The sequence below is a fragment of the Mauremys reevesii genome, linkage group 24 (genome assembly GCF_016161935.1).
Source record: "Mauremys reevesii isolate NIE-2019 linkage group 24, ASM1616193v1, whole genome shotgun sequence".
In the NCBI taxonomy this organism is placed as follows: Eukaryota; Metazoa; Chordata; order Testudines; family Geoemydidae; genus Mauremys; species Mauremys reevesii.
In genome coordinates, this window is record NC_052646.1 from 2842529 (window position 1) to 2868924 (window position 26396).

General features: G+C 53.8%; 1 protein-coding gene across 3 annotated transcripts in view; it reads left to right on the top strand.

Annotated features, from left to right (window-relative positions):
• Nucleotides 1–1240: 1240 nt before the first annotated feature.
• VANGL2 (VANGL planar cell polarity protein 2) overlaps nucleotides 1241–26396 on the top strand; it is a 42717-nt gene continuing 17561 nt past the window's right edge. For 2 of the 3 annotated variants that reach the window (XM_039513468.1, XM_039513469.1), the window contains exons 1-2: nucleotides 1241–1787; nucleotides 19475–19687. The gene's annotated coding sequence lies outside the window, so the exon portion shown is untranslated. The remainder of the gene's footprint in view (nucleotides 1788–19474; nucleotides 19688–26396) is intronic. The other variant, XM_039513470.1, reaches the window with a different exon arrangement.

The window sequence follows — 26396 nt, forward strand, 5'->3', positions numbered from 1 at the left end:
TCCCCCATTGAGAACAATGTCCCCCGCTGCCCCATTGACAACTATGGAGAATCCCCCATTGAGAACAATGGCCACTGCCCCCCATTGACAACTATGGAGAATCCCCCCATTGCGAACAATGGCCATTGCCCCCCATTGACAACTATGGAGAATCCCCCATTGAGAACAATGTCCCCGCCCCATTGACAACTATGGCATTGACAACTATGGAGAATCCCCCATTGAGAACAATGTCCCCCGCCCCCCATTGAGAACTAGGCGAGTTGCAGGGTGCTAAGCACCATGAGTAAATCTGGCCCTTCGGTCAGCAAGGGATTCACAGCTGCCCTGGTTTTCTGCCCAGTCATTTACACCAGTGCACATGCAACCTCTGATCTGGGGGCATCTACGCCCACTTTGGTCCTCACTCCCTGCTGCAAAGAATGACCCAAAGTTCAGGGCAAGGGATGGGTGCAGCAGAGCCCAGACTAATGGGAACTAGGTGCTTGGGCCAAGGCTGCTCCCTGAGGGAAGGACTTGCGGGATTGGGCTTGACCCTGCAAAACAGAAATGAATGGAACAGCTGAAGCCCCTGACTGAATCCAGTGGGCCCCGAACCTGCAAAGTAGCCCAGTCTCCCCATGGGGTCAGTCTCCGTGGCTCCATTTGCAGGACAGAAGCCATGTAGGGTGACCAGATGTCCTGATTTTATAGGGACAGTCCCAATATTTGGGGCTTTTTCTTATATAGGCGCCTATTTCCCGCCACCCCCGTCCTGATTTTTCACATTTGCTGTCTGGTCACTTAAAGCCATGAGCGGTGCCACTGCAGTCACGCGGCCATAGTAAATATTTGCAGGATCGGGGCCCTTGTTTTCTGCCATCAGTCATTATTTTCAGCCTGTGGGGGTCTCTCTCCGTGGCTTTACCCCCATCTTCTCCCTTCACCTCCAACCCCCAAGCAGCAGGCCAGACACACTGATGCCCAGGGATTGCCCCAGCTTAGGAATCCATCTCATTTCCTCGCTCCTCTTGCTTGTGAGAAAATCACAGGAAAGTCGCGTGCAATAATTTCGGTTTCCCCCCTCTCCCCAGCTAAAATCTGGGAGGGCTGGAGGGCCCTTTCCTCTGGCAGGAATCTTAGAAAACGGCCAGACAATGCTCTTCCCTCCCCCCGCCGCCTGCTCTTTCCCTTTAACACCAACACACTACAACCAATTGCGGGCGGGGACTCTGGGAACTTCATCCCGGAGACAATGGGAGCGCTGGAGGGAGAGGGAACCGGTTCCTAGAACAGCCTGGGGGGGTGCCGGGGCTCCAGGACTTGTGTTCACACACACGCAGGCTGGCAGGAGGAATCTGCAATTTCCAGGCGCTTTTCTTTCCAATCGGATTTTTTTTTTTTACCTTTTGCAGGCGGCTCCAAGTGAGGGAAGCCGCAGCTGGTAAACTGAGGGCATTTCCCGTGGATTTGGGAAGGGGGCATTTTGGAAGCGACGCTTTTTGCTTTTCCAGTTGCTGGTGTCGCGAGGAGGAAAGTGTGTGCGGCGAGGAAGACAAAGGCCACAATTAAATTGCAGTTTTGTGTGTGTGGAGGGAGGCGGGGAGGGCGGGGGGGCTGCGAGCTAACAAAAGGCAAAGGAGGATACACAAGAGAAGCTGCCTCCTGGTTTTAACCCGAAGTGGCCGCCGCGATGGCGAGTGGATTCGCCCTCTGAAGCCCGCTGGAGCGTCGGAGCAAAGTTTGCACCCCCCCAGCGCCCGAAAATGCAAAGGAGCCGAGCGGGCTCCTGCGCTCCCATTGTGGGGGTGAGTCCCGGGCAGCAGGGGAGGCTTGGCATGGGGGGGGGGGGTTGCAAGAGGAGATTCTTCCTTAACACGGGGGGGGGGGTGTTTGTGGGCTTGGATAATGTGCAGGATTTTAATTGTTGCTTCTCTTCCCCCCCCCCCCCAACACAAAAAGGCCTTAGGAGCCAGGGACTTTCCTGGGGTTGTGGCCAGGTGGGGAATGCGGGCGGCGGGGAAGAGCTGGGGGATGGAGAGGGAAAGATTTTTTTTTTTGAAGGAGGGATCCTGATCAGATGGAAAGCGGCCTGCTGTTTATTTCCCACCTCTTGTGTGTGTGTGGGGGGGGGTATTTTGTTTGTACGGGGGGTGGGGGTGGGCATGGTACAGGGCTCATTTCCTCGCTCCCTGGCCTTTGCAGATGGAGCATGTTCAAGAGGGGGGTTGTCTGCAGGCTGCTGGGTCCCTTTTGAATGATCAAAACCACCCCTATATTGTGTGCCCCCCCCCCGGTGGAATAGATACCACATGCAGTGTAGGGTGAGGCTGGAGGGTCTGGGATCAAACTGGGGACACGGGAGGAGGGGGGGACGTGGTCTGAGTATATTCCTACAAGTCTTTTTTTTTTTTTTTTTGGCCTTTGGTTTAAAAATAATTTGCCCTGGAAAAATGAAATGTGAAATTCGTGGTGTGAATTTAAGTGCCTGCCAGGTGGAAAAACGAGGAAGTGTTTGAGACCCTTCTCCCCATACAGAAAAGCTGGGTGTGTTTTAATGTCTGGGTTATCCATGCGGTGTAGGGTTGGGCTGTGCATGATTATAGCTGCACGAGTGCAAACCTCAGTGCAAAAAGTGGCACGCTCTGGTGTAAACAGTGGTGTGCCCCCATCCAGGTGAAAGCAGGGTGAGCCATCACTGGTGCAAATCGCCTTTTTTTTACACCAGTGCTAGTGTGTCTACACTAGGGCTTTGCATTGGGGTAACTATATCAGTGCAAAAACTCTCCCGTCTAGACAAGACTTGAATGCCCCTGTGGTGCAGAGGGGGGATTTCTCAGAGCTGGTGCAAATTCAGAAAACTCTAGTAACCTCCTGTATCATTGCACAATTCATGCAAACGAAAGATGCTGACCTGGCCTGGCGACTGGGCTAATATCACCTTGATTTGGGGCTGGCCAGGGGAGTTTTATCTTTTTCACCTGGGGGATATTCCCTTTTTTTGAGGCAGTAGCAAAAATAAGTTTTGATTGGGGGTGGGGAGAGGTGTAACTGTTTGATGCACCCAGTCAGATTCACTGGGATCTGCCTGTTATGCTTTCCTCTGCCAGCTTTGCTCGCCTGGATCTGTGAGAGCGAGGGGCTGGATTCTGATCTCACTTGCACCAGTCCTACTCCGGTGCACCAAAGTTAATTACTAAGGAGTTACTCCCCATTTACCCCAGGTGTGAGACCAGAATCCGGCCCCAGGTCTCTGTCTGGCTTGGGAAGCTTTTCTCATCATGGAAGGGTGGGTGAGTCGATTTCCCCTTCAGGCCTTGAAGTAATAACCGAAGAGGAGGTTTAAAAGAAAATTAGCTTCACAGAGCCCCTGGGGTTGGCTATTGCTTAATCACAGCAGTTCTGGATTGTGTTGGGACTGATCTGGGCTCGGAGGCAGCCGGAGTCTGATCCTGATCTCCCTGAACAGCAGCGCGACTCCCCTGGCGTTACTGCTGCTCTGTGCTCCGAATCCCTCTGCCTTAATGAACAGATGACTTCATTTCGATGAGGAGATGGCTCCTTTCCTGGCTGGGAGGCTCAGGGGAGCCTGGTTGGCTGGGGTGTTTAGTTTGTGGTGCTGCGGAGGGAAGAATAGTAATCAAGGGTTAAAGTGATGTCAGAGGCCTTCAAGCAAAACTCGACTGAACTTTGTTTCGTGGATTTCGAGGCTGGAAGGGATGCGTCTGATCATCCGGCCTGACCTCACGCATTACACAGGCCAGAGAACGTCACTCAGTGATTCTTATATTAAACCTACTAGTGTGGGGTGGAATTTGCTTTCCGGGGGAGAACTGGTGACGCTCCCTGGCCTGGAAGAGCTCCGTGCCTGTGGCATTGCACGTGAGCTGTAGGTGAAGCCGAATTGCACGTGGATCCGTGTGGGGTGAAGCCCTAGCCAATGCGGAGGAGAGATGACCAAGGCTTGCAGGGGGGCTGGAACTAGGGGGCCCGCCTGGCTGGAAGTGGTTTTCATCCTAGGCAGGGTTTAGAGCTTGGTTTGATGGTTCTCAGCACCCCAGCGAGACCCGTTGTCCCAGCGCCCCGAGCGCTTGTTAAATCAAACGCAGAGCTCGGGTTGCCTGCCTTGGGGAGGTGAAGAGCTTGCAAAGGCAGGGAGCCGTGGAGTCTCAAAGCTGATGGAGACACCTTCGCTTGGGGTGATCGTGGCTCAGCGAGGGTCCCACCAAGTGCGCTGAAGTGCAGGTTCTGGGGCGGAGAGGAGAGGTGTGGCGCATTAGAGGGGAGAAATGGTGAGTCTTCCATGAGTGGCTGCATGGGCTAGAGGGTAGGGGACTGGACTGGACTGGGTTCTGTTCCTAACTCTGCCACTGCCCTGCTGTGCCCTCCGTGCCTCAGTTTCCCTTCCTGCTCTTTCCTGGACTTGTCTCTTTCGAATGTAAGCTCTTTGGGGCTGTTGGTGTCTCTCGCTGTGCGTGCAGCGCCATGGGTCTCTGATCTTCTGTGGGGTCTTTGAGCTCGACTGTAAGGTTCGTCCTGTGGAGACGCAAAGCAGACAAGACAGTGGCGAGGGAGCTGTGAGGGTGAATCCCTTGCCAAAGGCACATGGGCTGCGTGAATAGCAGGAGGAGAGCAAATAGGCTGCTTGTGTGTCTAGACCCGGGGATCCTGCAGGCTTCTGTGCTGCTTATTTAGGGCCTGACCCTGCAAAGGCTCCATGCAAGGTGGACCCCTGTCCTATATGGCACCCCAGTGACAGGCCCCAATAGGGGGCCACTCAGGATTGTCCTGCCCTTTGTGTGGTTGTCTGCAGCCGTGCGAAGGGAGCGTATCGCTCTTGTGATCTGGTAGCATTCTGTGCGCCCTTTGCACGGCTGCGGATGGCTGCCCGAGGTCCGGCGTAGGCAGACACCCGGCCAGATTCTGTCTGCAGCCGTGCGAAGGGAGCGTATCGCTCTTGTGATCTGGTAGCATTCTGTGCTCCCTTTGCACGGCTGTGGATGACTGCCCGAGGTCCGGCGTAGGCAGACACCCGGGCAGATTCTGTCTGCAGCCGTGCGAAGGGAGTGTATCGCTCTTGTGATCTGGTAGCATTCTGCGCGCCCTTTGCACGGCTGCGGATGGCTGCCCGAGGTCCGGCGTAGGCAGACACCCGGCCAGATTCTGTTTGCAGCCGCACAGGTGTAAACCCAGAGCGAATCCATCGATGCGGCTCTGGATTTGCACCAGCCTAAACTGCAAACAGGATCTGGCCCCCTGCGCTCTAGGCACCTTCGAAGGTATGTTCTGCGTTGCCCCACAGGTGCCGTCTCACCCTGCGCTCTTCCCGCCATCCGAGCACGTTGGTGGACAAATCCCGGGGTGCGGGAGCTGTGATTATGGCAGCGTAACAGTCCAGCCCTAAAACTGCAGGTAGCCTCGGTGCAAGCGGCTGAGCAGCTGCCACCAGCTCCTCCAGATGTGACTAGGCCTCCGTGGGTGGGAAGGAGGCAGTGTGGTCTGGTGGTTAGAGGAAGGAGCAGGAGTTGGCCCTGCTGGGTTCTCTTCCCGTCTCTGGGGGAGCAGGACTCACCTGAGCACCATTCCCGGCTCGGCTGCTGGATGGCAAATCACTTCCCCTCTCCGCGACTCTGCCGTCTGGTCGGGGCGATGAGGAGGATAGTTCTGATAATTCTAAATTACACAGACACTTGGAGATTCTGGGATTAGAGCTCTGGTGGGTTGACCAGGTTTGGTTTGTTGGGTGAAGTGAATTTGGGGCAGGGGCGGTCACTCACTTGCCAGGTTTGTACAGGGCCTGGCACAGTGGGGCCCGATCTTGGCTGGGACTAAGTGCCACTGAAATATAAATATTTACTAATAGGAGTTTGTAAAGAAACAGAAATCCTCCCACCCCCACGCACATTTGCTTCAGAATATGAGCCGCTAAAGAGTGTAAAATCTTCCCTCCAGGAAGCCAGCCCCACTTCTCAAACATGAATGGCTTAGCTTTGCCAAGCCTGATGGGCAACCCTGGGTTCAAATCCCTCCCTTGCCACAGACTTCCTGCGTGACCCTGGGCCTAGCCGCTCCGTGCCTCAGTTTCCCATCGGTAGCCCTGCCCTGCTGCACAGGGGGGCTGGGAGGATAAGAACATCAGACTGCGGGGTGCACAGATGCTAGAGGAACGAGGGTCAGGGAGAGCAGAGATGGGTACCGGTTAGGATGGGGGAAATCGAGGCAGAGCCCCTGGCCCAGGGACACGCTGCGACGGCGTCCTGGCTGCCCGGTTGCGGGCGCCTGCTCCGCAGTCTCGCTTCACGGCTCCACATTCATGTAAATGAGCAGGATTTCTGCGCTGGTTGGTGCCCGGGTCAGGCGTCGGGCGGGGTGGACGCAGAGGTTAAAGTGAGGGTGATGGGAGCAGCTGGCCTCCTTGTTCCAAGCCTCTGTCCTGTCCTTGGGGTGAAGATCGGGCTGTGTCCCGGGGCTGCTCACTTCCCCGCTCAAGTTGTCTGGGGCTAATGAGGTGGCTTTGACTGTCAAAGGTTTTGATCTGCAAGGAGGCCCCCTGGGAGGGGGCCTGGGGTGGAAAGAGGAGACACAATGGTCTGGAAGTTGCATTTGGCAGCGTGTGAGGCTGGGCTGAGAGTGAGCGGGTGGGGGTGGGGGTGAGCTCTCCATTGCCAACTGTGGGGTGTTTGGGAACTGAAGTTATCTGGGGCGGGAAGACAGGGCTGTTAGGAAACGGGACTTCTCTGCCCCTGCCCGTGGAAATGCCCCGCGTCTGCACTGCGTTTAGGTTAAGCCTGCTGGCCAGTGCCATGCTGTTCCTCCTTGGGGATCTGGGCCAGGAGGGCATGTTATGACGGGTCTCTCTCTGCAGCTCCTGCTTGTGAACCGGAGAGGGCCCAAGCGGGATTCTTGCTGCCAGAATGAGCTGAGGGCTGTTTAACTAGAGGACTGAGATAGGGAAGCAAGGGAGCAAATAATCCATCCCAGGGCTGCTCTGGGTCTCTTAACCAAAGCTGCCTGTTTCATCCCCTGGCGTGGGTACAAACGTGACTGTGTGAGAATCCCAGCTTTTATCTTTTAAAGTAAAGTGTGTAGCTTTTGTGATTGCAGAGAGAAGCTTGAAAATATGTCCAGAATGCGCCATAAAAGCTCAAAATCTAGCAGGCAAATAAAAAAATCCCACAAAGTGTATAATTTAAAAAACAATCTGGCTTAAAAAAAATTACAAATCTCACGCTTTTTGGACCCAACTCAAGATTTTTGAATACTTGACATTGGCAATACTGAGTCTTGTAATCACATGCCTCTGGGAGCTGTGGCTTTCAAAAGAAAACATGGGAAGTGATCAAAGAATATATAAACTAATGAAAATAAAGCCTAGAGAAGGCTGGTCAGGAATGTCGGTTCTCCCCATCTCATAACACAGGAACAAGGTGGAAATTAAACGCTGACAAAAGGAAATACTTTTTCACCCACTGTTTGATTAGCCTGTGGAACTCACTACCACAGGAAGTCATTGAGGCCAAGAATTTAGAAGGATCCTAAAAGGGGTTGAACCTTTATATGGATAACATGAATATCCAGAGTTATCGTAATGACTGACAACAAATTTAGGCAGGGACATTAAACCTCATGCTTCAGGGTTTAAGCCAATCTCTAATAATTAGAGATCATGATTAGACCATTGTGGGGAGGAGGGGGACAGATTATCCCACATCTCGCTAATATGGGGTTCTTACACCTTCCTCTGAAGCAGCCGGCGCTGGCCACTGTCAGACACAGGATACTGGCTAGGTGGAACTGTTCCAGTCTGGCAATTCTTCTGTTCCACCCAAAATTGCAAAACTTGCAACAAAATCATGAGAGCTGGCAGCACTGGGATTGTACCTGGCCTCTGATTCCACGTGCGCGTATAATGTCGGGGCGGCGGGGGTGTGTGTGTGGGGGGGGCTGCTGCCTGTTTTTTTGATGGTGTGAGGTCTGGCTGGCAGATCAGAACCGGGAGGCGAAATGCCTGAAGTCTTGCAAAGCTCTAAGCTCAGCTGGTTGTATCCGGGAGGGGGTGAAGGCTGGAGGAAACCCAGGGGGGTGGGGAAGAAAGATTTTTTTTTTCTTGGTGTTTGAGCTTCTAGGAGGGAACTGCAAACAATGGAGAGTTAAGTAAATTTTGTCGTGGCCTCTTTCCAGCCTCTCAGCTGAGGAGAGGTGGGGACGTGGAGCTGGCGTTCAGGGCCGCAGCTTTCCCCAGCCAGTGAGAAAAGCGTCTTGGTGACCTACTTCTTGGTGCCTTTACCTGGGAAGGGCTGGGGTTTATCTGCCCAAGTGGAGCAGCCGTCTGCCGTGCCCTCCCCTTCTCCCTCCCTGCTGGGGTACTTATGCAACCTAAGCCCCTCTCTAGCCAGCGCGGCCAATCGCCGTGGCACCCTGAGCATCTCACCGTGGCGGGCACGTGTGGGTTTCAGCAGTGCTCTCTCTGAGGCTCGACCTGCCATCTGCGGGCGTCTGATTAGCGGAGCCGGCAGCAGCCCCAGCCTCCTGTAGCATCGAGTGCCCGTGTGAGATCCTGGCTCTGCTGCCCATGCCTTGCCCCCCACCCCCCTTATCCAGCTGCCCCCCACTCCAGCCGAGGGGCGCCCGCAGCACAGGCCCGGTGGGGGTGGAGGTGGCAGTGATGTGGGGGACAGCAGGGAAAGCTGTCCTGTTGTATCCAGCCAGCTAGCTGTATGGAAGCAAAAACCCAGCGTTTGGAATGCAAGCGGGTGTTGCCTCCGATCCCAGGCCTTACGGGTAGGAGGGAATCGTTCGGCTGCTAAGCTGGAACGTTGACTCATTTATTCTTTGTCGCTTGGAGCCCTTACACTGAGATCGGGCATCTCTTTCTCAAAGAGCGACCTGGCTTCTGCAGACATCCCGGGACATGGGGGAAGGATTCTCTGGCCTCTGTTGTGAGTGTGATTATTAATAGTTATTAGGTGTATTACGGTAGGACCTAGGAGCCCCAGTCAGGGACCAGGCCCCCGCTGTGCTGGGTGCTGTACATTATTGTTTATTAGGTGTATTACGGTAGTGCCTTGGAGCCCCAGTCAGGGACCAGGCCCCCACTGTGCTGGGCGCTCGGGGGCTGTGAAATATCCAGTGGCTTGCGCACCGTAGTCCCCGGTGTGGACACGGCTAGGTTGACAGAAACATTCTTCCATCTACCAGGCCAGCGCCTCTCGGAGCTCACCACAAACCCCTTCCGTTGATGCAGGAAGCGTCCACGCCGCGGCACAGCTGCTCCTCCGTATCTGTGCTGCAGTGGGGTCAGAGTGGCCTTTTGGGCCAGGGTACAGGAGCCTTCAAGTGAGCGTAAATTACACCCACCCCCCTCACGCTGTCAGGGTCTGTCTGTGCTGCGAGTGCCGCGCGGGGCAGTTCTGATCTAGCTGGCACGGGTAACGAGAGCGTCGGCAGCAAGGGTGGCACCCCGGCATGTACCCAGGCTTGCCCGTGGGCTTGCATGGGGAGGCGAGCCTGGGATGAGGTGCGTGTCACTACCGTTGTTGCCTGGGCTAGCTAGGTTAAAGCCAGCACGGGTCTGCCGTGGCAGGCTGCCGCCACGCCCTTGTGTGCAGTGTAGACACCCCCGGCTGTTCCTCCCTGGTGGTGTGTGGCGTTGAATCCTGTGCACTGCTTGGCCTGCGGATTGATTGGAGCCCCGAAGTGGGATCGTCCCGACAGGGCGCCCTCAGATCCCCAAGTGCTTTGCCGGTTGCATTCTGGTGGTAAGCCCTGCACCCGTCACTAGAATGCAGCCACCTCTGGTGAGGAAAGGGGTAGGCGACCAGGACCATGTACGGCGTGAGTGGTATGGGAGAGGGAACATTAGCTAAGGGCCTTCTCTTCTCCCCCACCCCCACCCCCAGATGAAAAGCGCGGTGCAGTCTTTAATGTCTACACAGAGCTGATGGGGCTGCTGTTTTTAAGGCATTCTCCAGATGAAGATGAAACGTGACAGTTCTCTAATCGAAGGCCCTGCTTTTGCATGGTGTGGCTAAGCAATAGGGTGACAGGGAGGTGTAGTGGGGACGGCCCTACGCTGGGATCCAGGATTCCTGGGTTCTATTCCCCACTCAATTCCTATGTGGCCTGATTTCTGTGCCTCAGTTTCCCTGTTGTTGCAGAGCCTTGGGAGGTCCGTAGGTGAACAGTCCCACAGAGCTGTGTCTGTGCTACCATTTCCTGCTAGTGCGATCTCTGTCTTGGCTCCTCCAGCAGAGAGACAGGACTCAAGGCAGTGGCAGGTGTGCGAAGCATTGTGTCATCTCACCCTTATTAAAACCACCCTGATTTAACTGTGATGTTTGTTTATTTGATTTAGATTAAAGGTGGCGCCAGTGGCATGAATCACAAATACCTCCTAAGTGCAGTAGCACAATGTAACATAACCCATCTCCAGGGAGCTGGGCAGTTTAAAATTCACCTTCCCTCCTGTAATACCCGTCCCTGTTTTCAAATGCCTGTATGGTAAACACCTAGGGTAAAACCTGGATCCTGGAGAGCTCTGGCATGGAGGCTTCTTGCCCTTGTTAATAAAGCAGGAACAAACCACCGTTCAGCCACAAAGCCCCCCTACATCTCTTTCTGGGAAAAGGGAAGAATTTACCAAGAGAGGTGGTGGCTTCTTGGTCTCTTGACGTCTTCAGAGCCAGACTGGCTTCCATGGCTCAGTACAGGACTTGGGAGGACTTAGAGTGACCAGACAGCAAATGTGAAAAATCGGGACGGGGGTGGGGAGTAATAGGAGCCTATACAAGAAAAAGACCCCAAAATCGGAGCCGTCCCTATAGAATCGGGACATCTGGTCACCCTAGGAGGACTTTTCTGGCCTGGGCTATGCAGGAGGTCAGTCCTTGTGGTTTAAGATCTATGAATCCTGAAACAATGATGTCCTGTTTTGCTAGTTGCAAGCCCTTAAGCTAATTTTGATACTGCTTTGAGGGTGGAGGGAACCCAGTGGATAGGTGTCCTAGGGCAGACATGGCCTCTCGGTTACTGGTCATAATCTTTTAGTTACATTAGCATCTAAAAGTCCCCCGTCTAGAGAGGTGCCCCACTGTGCTGGGTGCTGCACAGACACGTGGTGAGAGACAGTCCCTGCCCCAAAGAGCTTGCACTTTGGATAAACAAAAGGTGAGAGGGGAAACTGAGTCACAGAGCGAGGTGGTGACTTGCCCATATGTCTGTGGCAGAGCTGGGAATGGAACTCAGCTTTCATCATTCCTAGTCTGGTGCCCTGTGCATTAGGCCGCACTGCCTTGCCTGGTGGGCGTTGGGCAGATTCCTTGTCTGGGCTCTCCCTGGAGCTGGGCCAAAAGACGGAGGGTTTTCTGTGAACAAAATCAGGGATATTATTGTTTTTGGCCACTTTTTGGTCACATTTTGAATTTTCCTTTTTTAGACTCTCACCTCGTGATTTGCAATGGTCCTTCGGCCTTGCGCTGCTCGGCCTTTGCAAGGCCTACCTGAGCTAGGGGCCTAAAGATCACTTTCGAAAGGGATGCAAACACTGAGGTGTCAATGGGATTTTTGGCTCCCAAGGTGCCTAAATCCCTTTTGAAAATGAGCCTTAAGCTCCTAAATCGGTTTGCTGTTGCAACGCTGAGCACAGCCGTGCCCAAATATCTTGACAAATCTGGGCCTTCGATGGGTCCATTAGATCATCTACCCAGACGTCCAGTATATCGCAGGCCGGAGAATTTCACCCACTTACCCCTGTACTGGGCCCAATCACTTGCGTGTGACTAACCATCTCTTCCAGACAGGCATCTGGTTAAGAGCTGGAGCTGTGAAGAGATGGAGAACCCCACACTTCCCGCGGCAGTTCGTTCCAGTGGTGAATCCCCCTCGCTGTTAAAAAAAAATCTGGGCCTTATTTCGAATTGGAATTTGTCTGGCTTTAACTTGGTGCCACTGGCTCTTGTTCTGCCTCTGTCCACTAGCTTACGGAGCCCTTCCTTGGTGGGGCGAAAATCCCACGTGCCGTATCTAGCTCATCCACTGCACCCGGATGCTGTTGGGCTGCGATTCTGGATGCCGGTGGGGAAAGATTTTTAACTTTTATAAATACTGGGGGGGGAGACACACACGAATAATTAGATCCAACCCTATGGGCATTTTTTCCCCATCCCAAGTATCCCTGAAATGCTGATGGAGCCAGGCCAATCCCGGCTGACAGCCCCTCAAGGTCTTGTGCTGCGACAAGTGGCAGACGCTGCCCTCCCTTGCGCCTCCTCGTTGGTTCTGCATTACTATCCCGTGACACACGCTGTGATGCCCAGTGTGTGTGTGTGTGTCTAGGTGGAAGGCAGCCAGGAGGGGGGCAGGTGCTGAGGTGGGAAAACGGGAGACCAGCCGGGAAGTGCCAGCTGGCTGCTTTATTTACAAACAGACTTTGCAAAAGTGATGGATTGATTTCCACCCCCTCCACCCCCAACCCATCTGGCTTTGGTCCTGCTCTTCGGAGCAAGTTTTATCCCTCTGGGCTCAGTGGCAGTTGCGGGTCTCTGCAGCCTCCTCGTTTCGTGGAGGTAACTTCTTCAGGGAGAGCTGGGTCTGCTCTCGCTGGTCCCCAGGTCCAGTGCTGCTAGAGAGGATGCTCTGGGTTGGCTCCTCCATAGAGCAAGGCGCAAAGGGACCATTGTGAGCATCTAGTCTGACCTCCTGCGTCACACAGGCCAGAGAACCCACCCAGTGTTTTCTGCATCAAGCCCATAACCGCTGGCTGGAGCAGTGCCTATGCCACAGCCAGGGCAGCAGCACCTGTATTCCCCCCCTCATTGTCCAGCAAGGACACTCACTTCTAGACTCCCGGCTCCTGGGGCAGACACGTGTGGTCCCCCCCCGACCGGGGTACTTCCGGGATGCACAGCTCCCTGCCTGCATTGTGAGCCAGACTGCTCAGTCTGCTCGCTTTGCTTCCTCCGTGTAGACACCACCCGTCCTTAGCAAGCACAGTTATTTTTAAGGTGAAAGCCCTACAGAGAAGACACAATAAAAGAACCCACCCGCATGTTAATAAACTTAACAGAGATCTTCCCCCAGCTCCAGCAAGGGCTCTGGGAGGGGTCAGTCCTTCAAACCTCTCCTGGGGTTTCCGTGAGGTTACAAGTTCATAACAGGTTTGGCTGCATGAATAAATCAGCCTGGTCTTTATCCAGCTGGGCTCTTTGATCTAGAGATTCCAGGAGCAGGTGATTAATAGACAGCAAGTCTCTGCTCAGGGCGTAGCTTCACAAGGCTGGGTTTTTGCACATCCGGAGAAGGGGAGGGCGCATCTGTGTTCACTTCCCATTGGGGATTTCCTAGGAAACCCACTGAACCAAAGTTCACTCTGGTCTGGCACGCTGTTTCAAAGAGTTCTTTGATGCTCTTAACACTTCCCAGGGTTTACCCTCGTTGTCTGCCCCCCAGAGACATTTTGCACAATCCCCCAATAATACGTAATACAGCAAACTCGTACGACGCTTCAACTTAATTCAGCAAACTTTGTCCAGGCCGTGTGTGTCACGCGTCTCTCTTAGAAAGGTGTCCCGTCTGGATTTCAAGACCAAAAATCCCCCGGGGAAGCTGTTCCCATGGTTAAGTCCCTCCCTGGTTTATGTTTGTGCCTTGACTTCAGTTTGAATTGATCCAGTTTGAGCTTCCCGCCATTGGCCTGAGCCTCATTTCTGCTCATCGGCTGGCTGGTCTCCTGTGTCCGTCTCCATGGGCCGAGGCTGTCGTCACCTGCTCCTGTTGGTTGCATGACTCCTGCCATCCCTTGGGAAAGCTCCTTCTTGAGTTGGGTTAGACCCATTATAACTACACGGCTACACTGTGAACAGAAGCCTGTGACGCTGCGTCTCAGAGCCTGGGGCAAGTGACTCGGGCTCCTGGGGCTCGGGCTTCGGGGCGAAAAATAAGATCGTAGCTGTTTGGACAGGGGCTGGAGCCTGGACTTGGAAACTGGGTGAAGGGGGAGGGCTGGGAGTTGAGTGGGAACATCTGCGCTGCTATTGTTAGCCTCACAGTGCTAGCCCGGGCTCTGAGAGTTGCTGCCACGGGGTTTGTTTGCGGTGTAGCCGTACCTGAATAATGACAACACCTGGGCCAAGATTTTCAGAAAGAGGGAACCTAGCGTTAGGCTCCTAACAGTGAAATTTTCAAGGGCGCAGCAGTGATCTGGACGCACGAGTCCCACTGACTTTCATCGCGGCCTGTGCTTCAAAGCCATTTTGACAAATCCCACCTCCGACTCCATACGTAGGCTCCTAAATCAGCAGCCTGGCTTTGAAATGTAGTGCACACCCAAAGCTCTTACCGATGTCCGTGAGTCCAGCACGCAGGAGCACGGTTTAGAAGTCCAGGGTGGTCTACGTGGAGAAATTGACCAATGTCACTATTGCAGAATATGCTGTTTTGTGTGTGGACATTGTTCTGCAATGAAAGTGATTTTATTCCAGGACAGTGTGTGTACACGGGGGAGTTATGCTGGAGTAGCTAAATTATACTCAACTAGCTGTGCTCGTCTCATTTCCCCTGACTTTCAGCTCCTGCCTCGGAAAACCTTAGCTGAGATTTTCCAAAATAAGTAGTGATTTTGAACAGCTAAAATTTTTTGGGGGGGATGCCCAATTGGAGATGCCTTAAATGCTCAGAAAGCACTGAGCATCCATGCTCTGAAAATCATGCTCCTTTAAAGCATCTTAAATTGGGCTCCGGACACTCTTGGCTTCTGGAAATCTTGGCCCTTGGGCAGTAATTTTTGTCTGAGCAGCTTAAACTTTTCTTTCTAGTGCTGCACTGGGCCCCGTTTGGCAGGTGACGTTCTTTGTGGCTGGAAGGGCTGGAAACTTTCGGTGGCTGCTGTTGAAGTTTAAATTCTGTCGAAATCATTGGCACAGGCCTCCCTGCTGATCAGGGGAGAAGCGACTTGGTTGCTGCTGACGAGTGGATTGTTTTCAAGCCCTGAGTCAGTATTAGTCTCAGTTTATAGATGAAGGAAGGGAGGCACGCGGATGCCTGCCTGGCTTGAGGGCACACAGCAGTTGCAGGAATGGAATCCAGGTGTCCTGATGCCCAGTCTCACTTGCTCACCGCTAGACCCTTCTTTCCTGGGCTCCTGAGGAGCACGAGTAGGTGTTTTGTTCCTTGAACATCAGAACGGTCAGACTGGGTCAGACCAAGGATCCGTCTAGCCCAGTATCCTGTCTTCCGACAGTGGCCAGTGCCAAGTGCCCCAGAGGGAATGAACAGAACAGGAATCATCAAGTGATCCATCCCCTGTCGCCCATTCCCCGCTTCTGGCAAACAGAGGCTAGGGACACAATCCCTGCCCATCCTGGCTAATAGCCATTGATGCACCCGTCCTCCATGGACTTATCTAGTTCTTTTTTGAACCCTGTTGTAGTCTTGGCCTTCACAACATCCTCTAGCAAGGAGTTCCACAGGTTGACTGTACGTTGGCGGAAGAAAGACTTCCTTTTGTTTGTTTTAAACCTGCTGCCTATTCATTTCATTAGGTGACCCCTAGTTCTTGTGTTCTGAGAAGGAGTAAATAACACTTCCTGATTTACTGTCTCCACATCCATCGTCACGGTATAGACCTCAATCATCTGCCCCCCTTAGTTTTCTCTTTTCCAAGCTGAAAAGCCCCTGTCTTATTAATCTCTCCTCATATGGAACCCGTTCCATACCCCTAATCATTTTTCTTGCCCTTTTCTTGGAGTGGGCGTGTGCGCGGGCTCACGTTAGGCGATCAGCTCGCAAGGTGAATGATTATTTTTCCCCTTCCTGCCTTAACGTCCTGGGCTACAGACTTCCAGCGGGAAGCTAAAACTGCCCTCTTAGGACGCACACTTGCAGCCTAAGCCTCTTCCAGTTACACAGCGTCCGTAAGTGCGATTTTGCCGATGCATGAGGGCGAGATAAGAATCCAGCTCATTTTTGCCAGGGCTAACGAGGAATAATAATTAGCATTGAGGGGCTCTGCAGCAGGGCGGTTCAGGTCTGTCAGGTGGGGAGGAGCTTTACCTCCTATTCACCCAGCCTGGTTTTTGTAACCACTAGATCTTGGGGCAGGGGGACCGGATGGGGGCTGGGATGGTACCCACAGTGCAGCGCCTTGCTTGTCATACTGCCTCTTGCGGTGAGGACGCCCGCCGCTGGCAAAGGCTCCGCGTGGGTTCTACCAACGCTGCCCGTCAGCAGCAGCACGCCCTGTCTAGGGGCCGTAAAGGGGGCATCAGTTACAGGTGCACTCACCATTAGGCCCCTTGACAGTTTAAAGGGGACTCGATGCCAATGAGATTCAGAGCCCCTAATATTGACTTCCCCTTTAAATGCAATGAGTGACCAATGGGGATCCTCGCCTGCTCCCCTTTTTCTCAGTCAGTGGCTAACATCTAAACTAGCAGGGGTCAGCCTTTGGACTGTGACTTCAGTGGGGGTGGGAGAGATCAGGGATGGGGAGGGTTCTCCCCTCTCTCGCCAGAGCAGATCCGCTCGTTTGCTTCCCCTGTGCTATGCCACAAACCGCTGCCCGGGGCGGGATTGCGTGTGGCCGAGCCAGCGCATTGGGCATTGGGGCGTGAGAACAGTTGCAAACTCCCAACCCCAACAGGCAAGCGAGTCCCTTAACTCTGGTGCTAATCTGCTGGAGTGTTCATGTGGCCTGGCTGTGAACCAGAGCCACCGCTCCGGGCGGTTCGCTTGCTGCAGACCCATGTTCACCTCTCCGTCTGGCACTTGGCAGGGTGTTTATCTTGCTGCCTGTTCCTGCAAAATGCAGATCAGACGTGCGTCATGGGCAGGCTGCAGGGAGGGGGTAGTTAAGTGGCTTTGAGGTTAAGACGCTGGCCGGGGATGGGGAAGATCTGCATTCAGTTCCCAGCTGGGCTGCTGCTTCTCTGCAACACCTCTGTGCTTCATTTCCTCATCAGTACACGTGGGATAATGATCCTGCCTTGCCCACTTACAGCTCTTTGGGGCAGGCGCTGTCTCAGCCTATGTATGTGGAGCGCCCAGGGGTCTCATCTCAGTGAGGGCATCTGGGCACCAGCAGAACAGAAATAACTTCTTTGAACCTGGCGTCGTCCAAGTCCCTCTTTCCAGGTGTTATTTTGAACCTTAGCAGCATGATGTGGAAGTTAGTGGGTTTGCTTTGGCCGGGTCCTTGCCCTTTGTATTTCTCAGTTCGAATGAACCTGAAATTCAAAGCAAAACTTTGGCCCATCCCTAGCTCTTCTGTCATGCTTTTCATCCATAGAGCTCCAGGCATGTTACATGTTGCTATCATTATCCTCATTTTACAGGTGGGGAAACTGAGGCACGGGGAGGTGAAGTGACTTGCCCAAGGTCACCAAAGAGGCCAGTGGCAGAGCCAGGAATGGAACCCCAGAGTCCTCCATGCACTATTATTAGGCATCACTGTCTCCCCAGGACTAGGTATGGGCCCAGCTCTGGCAAACATGGGCTGCATTTAAACTGGATCAGGGGTTGGGGTTGTGCAACTGCAGGGTCTGGATTGAAACGCTTGTGGCCGAGGAAGTTTGGGAGAACTATCTTGAGAACTAACAAGCTCACTCCAGTTCCGGGTACCAGACTTCAGGAAAGATGGGGACTGACTGGAGAGAATCCAGAGGAGAGCAACAAAAATGGCCAGAGGTTTAGAAAACCGGACCTAGGAGGAAACGTTAAAAAAATCTGGGCAGGTTTAGTCTTGAGAAAAGAAAGGTAAAGGTAATAATAATAATAGATGAGATATCTCAATCCTAGAACTGGAAGGACCTTGAAAGGTCATGAGTCCAGCCCCTGCCTTCTAGCAGGACCAATTTTTTTGCCCAGATCCCAAAGTGGCCTCCTCTGATGATTGAACACAATCCTGGGTTAGCAGGCCAATGCTCAAACCACCTGAGCTATCCCTCCCCTGAGCAGGGACCTGCTAAGCCGTCAAATGTGTGAAGGGCTGTTATACGGGGAACAGGGACCAATGGATCTCCATGGCCCCTGGAGGTAGGACAGGAAGCAATGGGCTTAATCCGCAGCAAGGGAGGTGTAGGTTGGATATTAGGAAAAACTTTCAAACTCCCGGGGTAGCTAAACTCTGGAACAAGTTTCCAAGGGAAGTATGTGGGTCGCGGGAACTGGAATAACTCCACTGGCGAAAGCATTGTCCGCAAGAGGAGCAATTACTGGCATTGGCTACCGGTATAACTATGCCCGTGAGGCCTGGTTCTCCTTGCTGTGTGGGAATAGCTACACCAGGATAAGCATCTTTATATAATCGGATTCCAGGCTTGTCACTCGGATGGCTCGACTGTCTGCTGAGTCAGTGTGAAATGACAGAAGCAGCCGCAAGCAAGGCTGAGAGCGCGTTTTGTTCCAACTGTCCCCAGGTTGAATCTCGCAGGGGTTCCCTGGCTGTTACCGCCCCGGGTTGGACCTTATCGGCCATATTTTGGCTTTTGGATACACTCGATGAATTGCTCCCGTACGCCAGGTTGGCACCCGTATCGTTGTAAAGGGCTTGTACGGCTCTAAAGGTACCGGCGGAGTTTGGTGCAACCTCTGTGGGTAGGAAGGGCCTTTGATGATGGTTAGGGCTGGTTGGAAAATGGTGCATGTTTCTGCCGAATAAATACGGAAAGAGAAAGATGTCCTTGGTTTTGTTTTTCATCCCTTGTCTTTATTCCCCCCCCCCCTCCTCGGAAGCTCTCCCCCTAAAAGAGGAGAAATGAAACCTTTCTGTTTAGTGTCCGATCTAGCCAACGGGTTTCATTTTGAGGCTACGTTTTGGCATCCGCAAACAGGTTTGGGTTGGTGGGAAAAGTGGGTTTCCCTTGGAAGACACGTTTTGACCTGCTGTCCTGTGGGCCGGCTCAGGGGCTGCTGATGGAGTTGGCAGGAGCCGAGGAAGTGGCCCGTCATTTCGGGCACCTAACCTGCCACCTCGTGCCCCTTTTATTTACTTTTATGGCACCCGCTCCTATCCCGCGGGAGTCCGTTGCCCGGATGTGCGGTTGGACGTCCAGAATTAGCCTTCGGTTCTGCAAAACCTTGGCTTCGCCCTTGGAAGGCAGCTGGTGTTTCTTAAACAGCTTGGGACAGTTTGCAGGTGCTTGGCTTAACGAGTCTGGCAGGCTCATTAGGACAGAGGGAGCTGGGGGGACTCAGGGCATGGGTATCCGGGCGTCGGTGGAGCCTTTTGCCGCTACGCCTGACTGCCTGTTCCCTGAATATCTTCCCATCATCAGCTGGTGGTTTGGTGGCTTCCATACGACGAGTTTGCTGGGTCTCGGCCCAACCCCTGGTGGACGTTGGAGCTGGGCTGAGCTAAAGCAGAGTTTGTGTGACGGGACGTTCTGTGGATCCATGCTCGGTCTCCAGGGTTCCTGGGCCGGGCCGGGGTACCCCCGGGTGTCTTACTGGCTGCAGCAGGGCCGTCGTCTGCTGATTTCCTTTCTCTCTGGGTTTCCTGCAGCTTCCCAGCGGGACCCCGGAGCAGAAGCCCAGTGCCTGAGCTGCTCCAGATGTGGAGTCCCGCAGCTGGCTGGACCGAGTGGGATCGGGATCTGCCCACCGGTTTCTTTCGCGGGATCGGGATGCACCGGCGTTTCGGCGACTGATCAGACGAGGGGGACAGGACCCTTCTCTGTCGCGGTGCCCACCCTGCTCCCGCTGCGCCACTGAGTCGGTGAGTTCCCTCCACGCGGGCAGGGGCAGGACTCCTACGTTCAGAAGGTGGGTGGGCTTCCCCTTCCTCGGCTCTGGCACATCTCCCCAGGCTCCTTCTTTAAAGGGAGCTGCAATTGGTTGCTACCTAGGATTTGTCTTTAACTCCCAGCTGGGTGAGTGTCACTGATGTCCGTGGTGACATCTCAGCTGGGAGCCATGGGGAGCGGGAGGGAGCTCAGTTTGCACTGGCGTGTGGAGGTGAAAATCTAGGGGGCCTGGGGTGCATGCATGTCACAGGGTACGTCCATGTGCAGACGTGCCTGGGGAGGTGTGCAAAGGCAGGGTGTGGAGGTGGTGGCGGGATGAGAGTGGGTGTGCGAATGGGAGGGCGTGTGCATGTGTGTGAATCCGTGTGCATGCGTGTGAATCCGTGTGCAGGTGTGCACTAAGGGCGGGGCGTGCAGGTGGAGCTATGACAAGGTTAGTGCAAAGGGGTGGACGTGCGAGTGTGGGTCCCGGGGCATGGGGGGATGCCCGCAGGATGTGGGGGGGATGCACAGGTGAGTCTGGGTGTAGGTTTGCATGCCTGGGTGAGTGGGAGGTGCACTTGTGAGAGGATGCACTCACGTGTTCAGTTGCACATGCGTGTGACTCAGGGGGGGCTGCGTGCGCAGGCCTGGTGCTGTTGGCAGGAGGTGCGGGGGGGCTGTCTCACTGCAGGCCCCGCTGGCGTTGGGAACAGACAGCAGGGAACGCGGCCCCGGCGTAAATCTACTGGCGCTAGTCAATAGGCCCGTGACGCAGGCGTCCCCTGCGTGGGGAGGGCTGCTTCTCCGCCGGCTTCGGCCCTGCACCCCTATTGTTCCCTGCAGAAATCCGATTCCTCCTTTCAGACAAAGCCCCAAACGGGGGATGGGGGGGAGGGGGTCAGGCCCTCCCTCTTTCTGCTTGTGTTTCCTCCCCCGCTTCCCCCACCGCTTGGGACACCGGGATGCAAGCTCCCCGGCCTCCATGCCATCTCCTAGACAACCGGGGTGGGGGGGCTTTTGTTTCCATAGTGATAAATGTGAGAGAATCCAGCATCTGGGACAAAAGACTCCCCCCGTCCCCCAGCCCATCTCCCCTCCCCAAAGCAGAGGGGCCTTGGGAGAGGCCAAAAGACATTTTGGGTTTTATTTGGCTGAAATGGCATTTCCTTGGTAACTCGTCTCTCTGGGCCCTGCGGCCCCCAGCCCTGCGCCTGGTTCCTCTCTTACCCGCCGCAGGAAAACTGGATTCGTGGGGGTGGGGGGAGCCATGGTAGGGTATTGCCTACCCCAGGATTTAGGAAGGATTTTTGCGGGGGATGAAGTTGGGGTCTGAATAGTGTGGGGGCAGGGCTGGAGGGTCTGATTACTGCTTGCCCTGAATGGGGGAGAGGTCTGGGGTTGGATTTAGGGTCTGAAATCGACCATGACACCCTCTCCCTGCTTGGATCAAGCAAGTGCCCTTGGCGCGTGGGGTTTCAATCCAGCGATGCTCACTCACGTGGGGCAAGCAAGCCTGTCGGCCGCCGGGGGGCTCTGTGGGGGCCCGAGAGCTCGGCTCTGGGGAGGATTTGTGAGGAATGATTTGACTGGATTTTGCAACAACTTCGGGCCGGGCAGTTCTTCATCACCTTGAATGGCTCCAGGTCCTGACTCAAACACCCTCTTGCAGTGGGGCTGTCCTCTCCCATCCGTGCCCCCCCCCCCCAATCTTCCAGGGCGGCGATCCCCTCACTGTGTCTGCCTTCCCTCCCCAAAACCACCCTCTGTGCCCCATTAAACCTGAAGGATACAAACACGGACAAGCCAAGCTGTGTGTCCCCCACCCCACGTTTCCACCCCTCCTGCTGCCGTGTACATTGAGGCTGCTTGGCTGGTTGATTTCCCCACCATCGCCACCTCCTTGGCCTTAAACTCAGGCCCGGGCCGGGATCTTACATAAACTGGAAATCCAGGGGTAGCAGAGAACTTCTGCTAACACCTGGTCTTGTTCCTTCTGCAGGCTGATAGCGTTCTGTCCTGCCTTTGCATGCAGATCCAGATCAGCATGAGCCAGGACTCCTGGGTTCGGGGCTCAGCTTGTGGGGAGGAGAGAGAGAGACAGAAAGGGTGTAAGCAGGGGAACAGGACCTCAGGACTCATGGGTTGCATCCCTGCTCTGAGAGCAGACTTAGGTCTGGAGCAGTGGTACACAGAGGTCTTCCAGAGCGTGCATCAGCTTATCTGGATACTTGCTGAGTTTTAAAACAAGTGACATTAAAAAGCACTGGCAACATCAGTACAAACTAAAATTTCATACAGACAATGACTAGTTTAGACTGCTCTGTGTGCTATGCATTGAAATGTAAGTACAAGATTTATATCCCAGTTGATTTACGTGATAATTATATGGTAGAAAGGAGAAAGTCAGCAATTGTTCAGTAACAGTGAGCTGGGACACTGCTGTATTTTTATGGCTGATTTTGTAAGCAAGTCGTTTTTAAGTGAGGTGAAACTTGGGGGTACGCAAGACAAATCAGACTCCTGAAAGGGGGACCGTCGGCTGGAAAGGTTGAGAGCCGCTGCTCTAGAGTTCAGAACAGGGTAAGTGGTAGATAACACTGCTTCCGACAGCCAGGAATGGAACCCCGGAGTCCGGGCTCCTGGCTCTGGCCTAGGCACCTCACTCCTGTTGATTTTGCTTTTGGAAATTCCTATCTGCATCTTTAGGCACCTAAATACCTTTAAAACTCTGGCCCTAAACATCTTGCCCATAGTCACACAGGGAGTTAGCCTGGGACATGGGGAACCACCCTCCTTCTCCAGGGAGGATGCACTGGTTTACCTAGATCAATCTGGAGTCATTTCTTAGCTGAGACCAGTGTGGCTTTCCCTTGCACACACGTTAAATCCGTGCAGCTCAGCTGGAGTAGCTGGGAACTCATCTACACGCAGAGTCTAGATTTGAGTTTTGGAGGAGACCTCAGGGACTGAAACTCAAGGGGGAAATTGCACCCCCAGAGGAGTAAGTAACCCCGCTGTGCCAAGGAGAACCCCCCCCCCCCACTACACCAGATGTTATTTACTTTTTAATAATTTGGGTCAAACCTCAAGCACTCATGCATCCTTCTGGTGTGGGGGCAGGGTCTTCCCTGCCTCTGACAGGTACCGCAGGTGGGGTGGGGTGGATCTTGCTTATGGCATGTCAAGCCACCCTTCTAACTAACTTGGGAAGAGCTTTGAGATCCTCAGGCAGCGGGAGCTGTAAGTGCGAAGGGTCTTTGCCTCTGCAGCCTGGTGCTCTGATGACGCCGTGGTAACTTTTTTCACACCCCTCTCAGTGCTCATGGAACCGTCCGTCGGTGCAAGGTCAGATTACCTCGCCGGGGTGGTTGGAGTCAGAGTGCTGATTTGCCCTCCCTTCCTAGCCGCAGAGGGAGCGTGGTCTGCGGGTGTTTGGTGCAAGCAGCTGGCTGGATCATGTGATCCATACCTGGAGGCCTGGCATAGTAACTGATGCTGCTGTGTAATTAAAAAGCAGCCGAGACTCAGGCGAGCACATTCACTGCACATGCAGCTTGGGGTGGGGTCTCAGCACTTCCCCTTCCCCCGTGGCCTATGAATCCTGGCCAGGATTTCGTCAACCCTTCACCAGGGCTGCGTGACTCCCCCACGCTGGCTCTGCCTGTGCTCCCCACCCTTTTAGCAGACTAACATGGCACCCACTGTGGATGGAAGGGTTGTGACTAGCCCCACCTGGTGTCAGGTCCTAGTCCCGGCAATAGAGAATGGAGACGGTTCCTTTCATGATAATCCCTTTTCATCAGTAGCTCTCGATGTGCTCTAACAAAGGAGGTGTCATTAGCTCCGTTTTTACAGCTGGGGAAACTGAGGCACAGGGCAAGGACGGGCCATGTCCAAGGTCACCCAGCAGGCCAGCGGCAGAGCTGGGAATAGAAACGAGATCTCCTGAGTCCTAGTCCAGTGCTCTATCCACTAGGCCAATCTGCCTCTTGAAGGACCCAGAAGCCTCTCTGCAAAAGTACAGCTTTGGCCTATTCCCTAGGCAGAGGGATAGCGGCTACAAATCCCAACCCATTTCCCACCCTTGGGGGGTCCATTCTCTTTTGCAGCGTTCACCGTTATTCCTGGGAGGGGGCTCCTAGATGCACACGGAGTTCCCACTGGGCTAGTGTTATCCGGGGCATGTCGCAAGACCCTTTTCTCCACAGTGCAGTTGTAGTAGTGGGCGAACGGACGTGAAATGGACGCGGTGGGGTTTGGTGGCTCTGTTCGGGAAGGGCTCCAGGCCTGATAAGCTCAGTTAGCAAATCAAAGGCCGTTTTTCTTTTCTAGTCAGTTTGGAGGCAACGTAACCGATTGGCTAGTGCGCCAGGAGAGCTGGCGTTCTGGTCCCGGCTCTGGAGAGATGGCTAGCTCGGTTTCCCTCGCGCGCGCCCTTTCTCTTGGCTGTTCAGAGAATGAGATCTCCAGGGCAAGGATCGTATCGCGCTATGTCTCTGTGCAGTGCCTGGCTCGGTGGGGCCTCGTGACAGAGCTGGAATTCAGCCCCACGGTCACGGCAACTCCAGTGAGTTGCTCTAGAGTGGACCTCATTAAGCAGAGCTGTGCCTACTTGATGGATTGGGGTGATCAGGGGAGAGCAAAGAGACTAATTAGCCCCCGAGGCAGAGGGTAGAGAAGACCCAGGAAGGAAGTGCAAAGGGAAGATACCTTCCCTCTGGCAATGGGAGCTAAGGGGTGTACGTCACCGCAGCTACGGGCTGCACGAGGCTGTAAAGGTGACCGGGAGAACGCTGTGAAACAAACCACGTGCGGGGCTTACCACAAGCAGGTCCCCGAGCTGTTTGTAACTTGGAAAGAGACAGGGGCAGGACCCCGCCCTCTTAATTGGCCTGACGAGGAGCACCTGGATGGGAACGCGCAGCCCAGGTTCATTTTATGGGCCAGCCGCCCAGTTATTGGCCTCAATCGCAGCTGGCGCCTCTAGGTGCTTCTGTAACACAACTCATTCTTTTTACACCCTCCCAGCATCCTTGTCCTGCTCGAGCGCCTTCCAGCCAAAGCTTGCAGAGTGCTTTGCAAACCCCCACGTGGAATATACCCGTGTGCTGGAGTGGCTGGTGATGAGAGGGCTCCCAGCACCCCTAATGATTGACCCACCCTTCCTCTGCAGGGCTACAGACACCATCCGAAAGCAAGTGGGCAGGAATCAAACGCCCGAGAGGCTCCGTAAATGGGCTAGGAACTTGCGGGGAGGAAATATTGAAAGAGAAGACAAAATGTATTGCATTCTCTTTTGGCTCTGTGTGTTCTCTCTGCCGATTGTAGCCTCTCTGGAGAAGAGAGGAGCCTGTCTCTGTCTGTGTTCTCAGGGCCGAGCACAATTTAGAACTATATAACCTTTTCCCCCCAAAACAATTTACAGCTCCTCAATCCAATCTAGTACGTGTGTGTCTGTGTCTGTGTGTATAATAATAATAATTACATTGGCACGTGTGGCTATAAATAACTTTAATTGGAATCATTGGGTTGCTAATGTTGTCGATGGTCTGGCAGCAGTCGGTACAGGAGCAGCAGGATGCGTGCTATCAAACGGGGGTTTGATTTCTTGCCAGTCACTGGTTCGTCCTGGTGGCTTCTCCCGCCCTAACCCCTCGTGTTGACTGTGGGCAACGTTTTCAAAAGCGGCGGCTGATTTGGGGGCGTTTGTTTCTGAAGCAGCCTGGGTGTGATTTTTCAGAGGGGCTGAGCCCTGCTTGAGTTTGGCTGGCAACCTACAACTGGTTCCAGTCTGCCCTGATACCATTTATTATGACCTGTTCCTTATATTATCCACTGAATGGGCCATCCTGCATCTAAAAATGGTGCTTAAATTCCTTTGTGTAGTTCCTGTTAAATCCTCAGATTCTTCGTTCAGAAAGGATTTTTCTTTTTAAATCTAGGGCCAGATTCCCAGCTGCTGTGAGTGGCTTTCACTGGAGTGAGACCAGTGAATGATCTAGCAGCTAGCTCATAGACTGATCTCACTCCAGTGAAATCCATTGATCTCAGATTCTGGCCTTTAATTGTTATTCTCTACACTCCTGATGCTGCACTCAGCTTGGAAGGGCGGCACGCTAGTTTGGTCACTTTCATTCGTTAACAGCCATTCTGCTGCGTTAATTCCTGGATGGGCTTTTCAGACATTTTAACGTGCACCACCAGATTTGAACTCCAGACTTTCCCCCTTAGAGATGAGTAGCCTATCACTGTTACCAGGCCAACAGCACAGAGAGCCTTTATTAGAGATTATTGTATATTAATATGGTTTTGTTACACCCCTCCTTTCTCCCCCACACTTTAAAATAAAAGAAATCTGAATCTGATGGCTAACCCATTCCATCCCCGTTTTCTCCAGCCTGGGCTAGTTGAAACTCACGGCATTTTGCAAACTCTGATAATGGACTCAGCCCCGTGAAGCTGATCTGTGTTATTTCTCCCCCATCTCCTCCCATTTTACACATGAGGAAACTGAGGCCACGGTGGTGACGTGGCCTGTCCAGCTTCTCGCACACAGTCAGTGGCAGAGCCCAGGTCTTCTGATTCCCACGCCTCTGTGCTTTGACCACTAGACCACACTCCTCTCCCCAAGGCAGGAACAGAACCTACGAGTCCTAATTCTCAGAGGGTGGTTCTCAAAAGGACTCACAAGTGAATCTA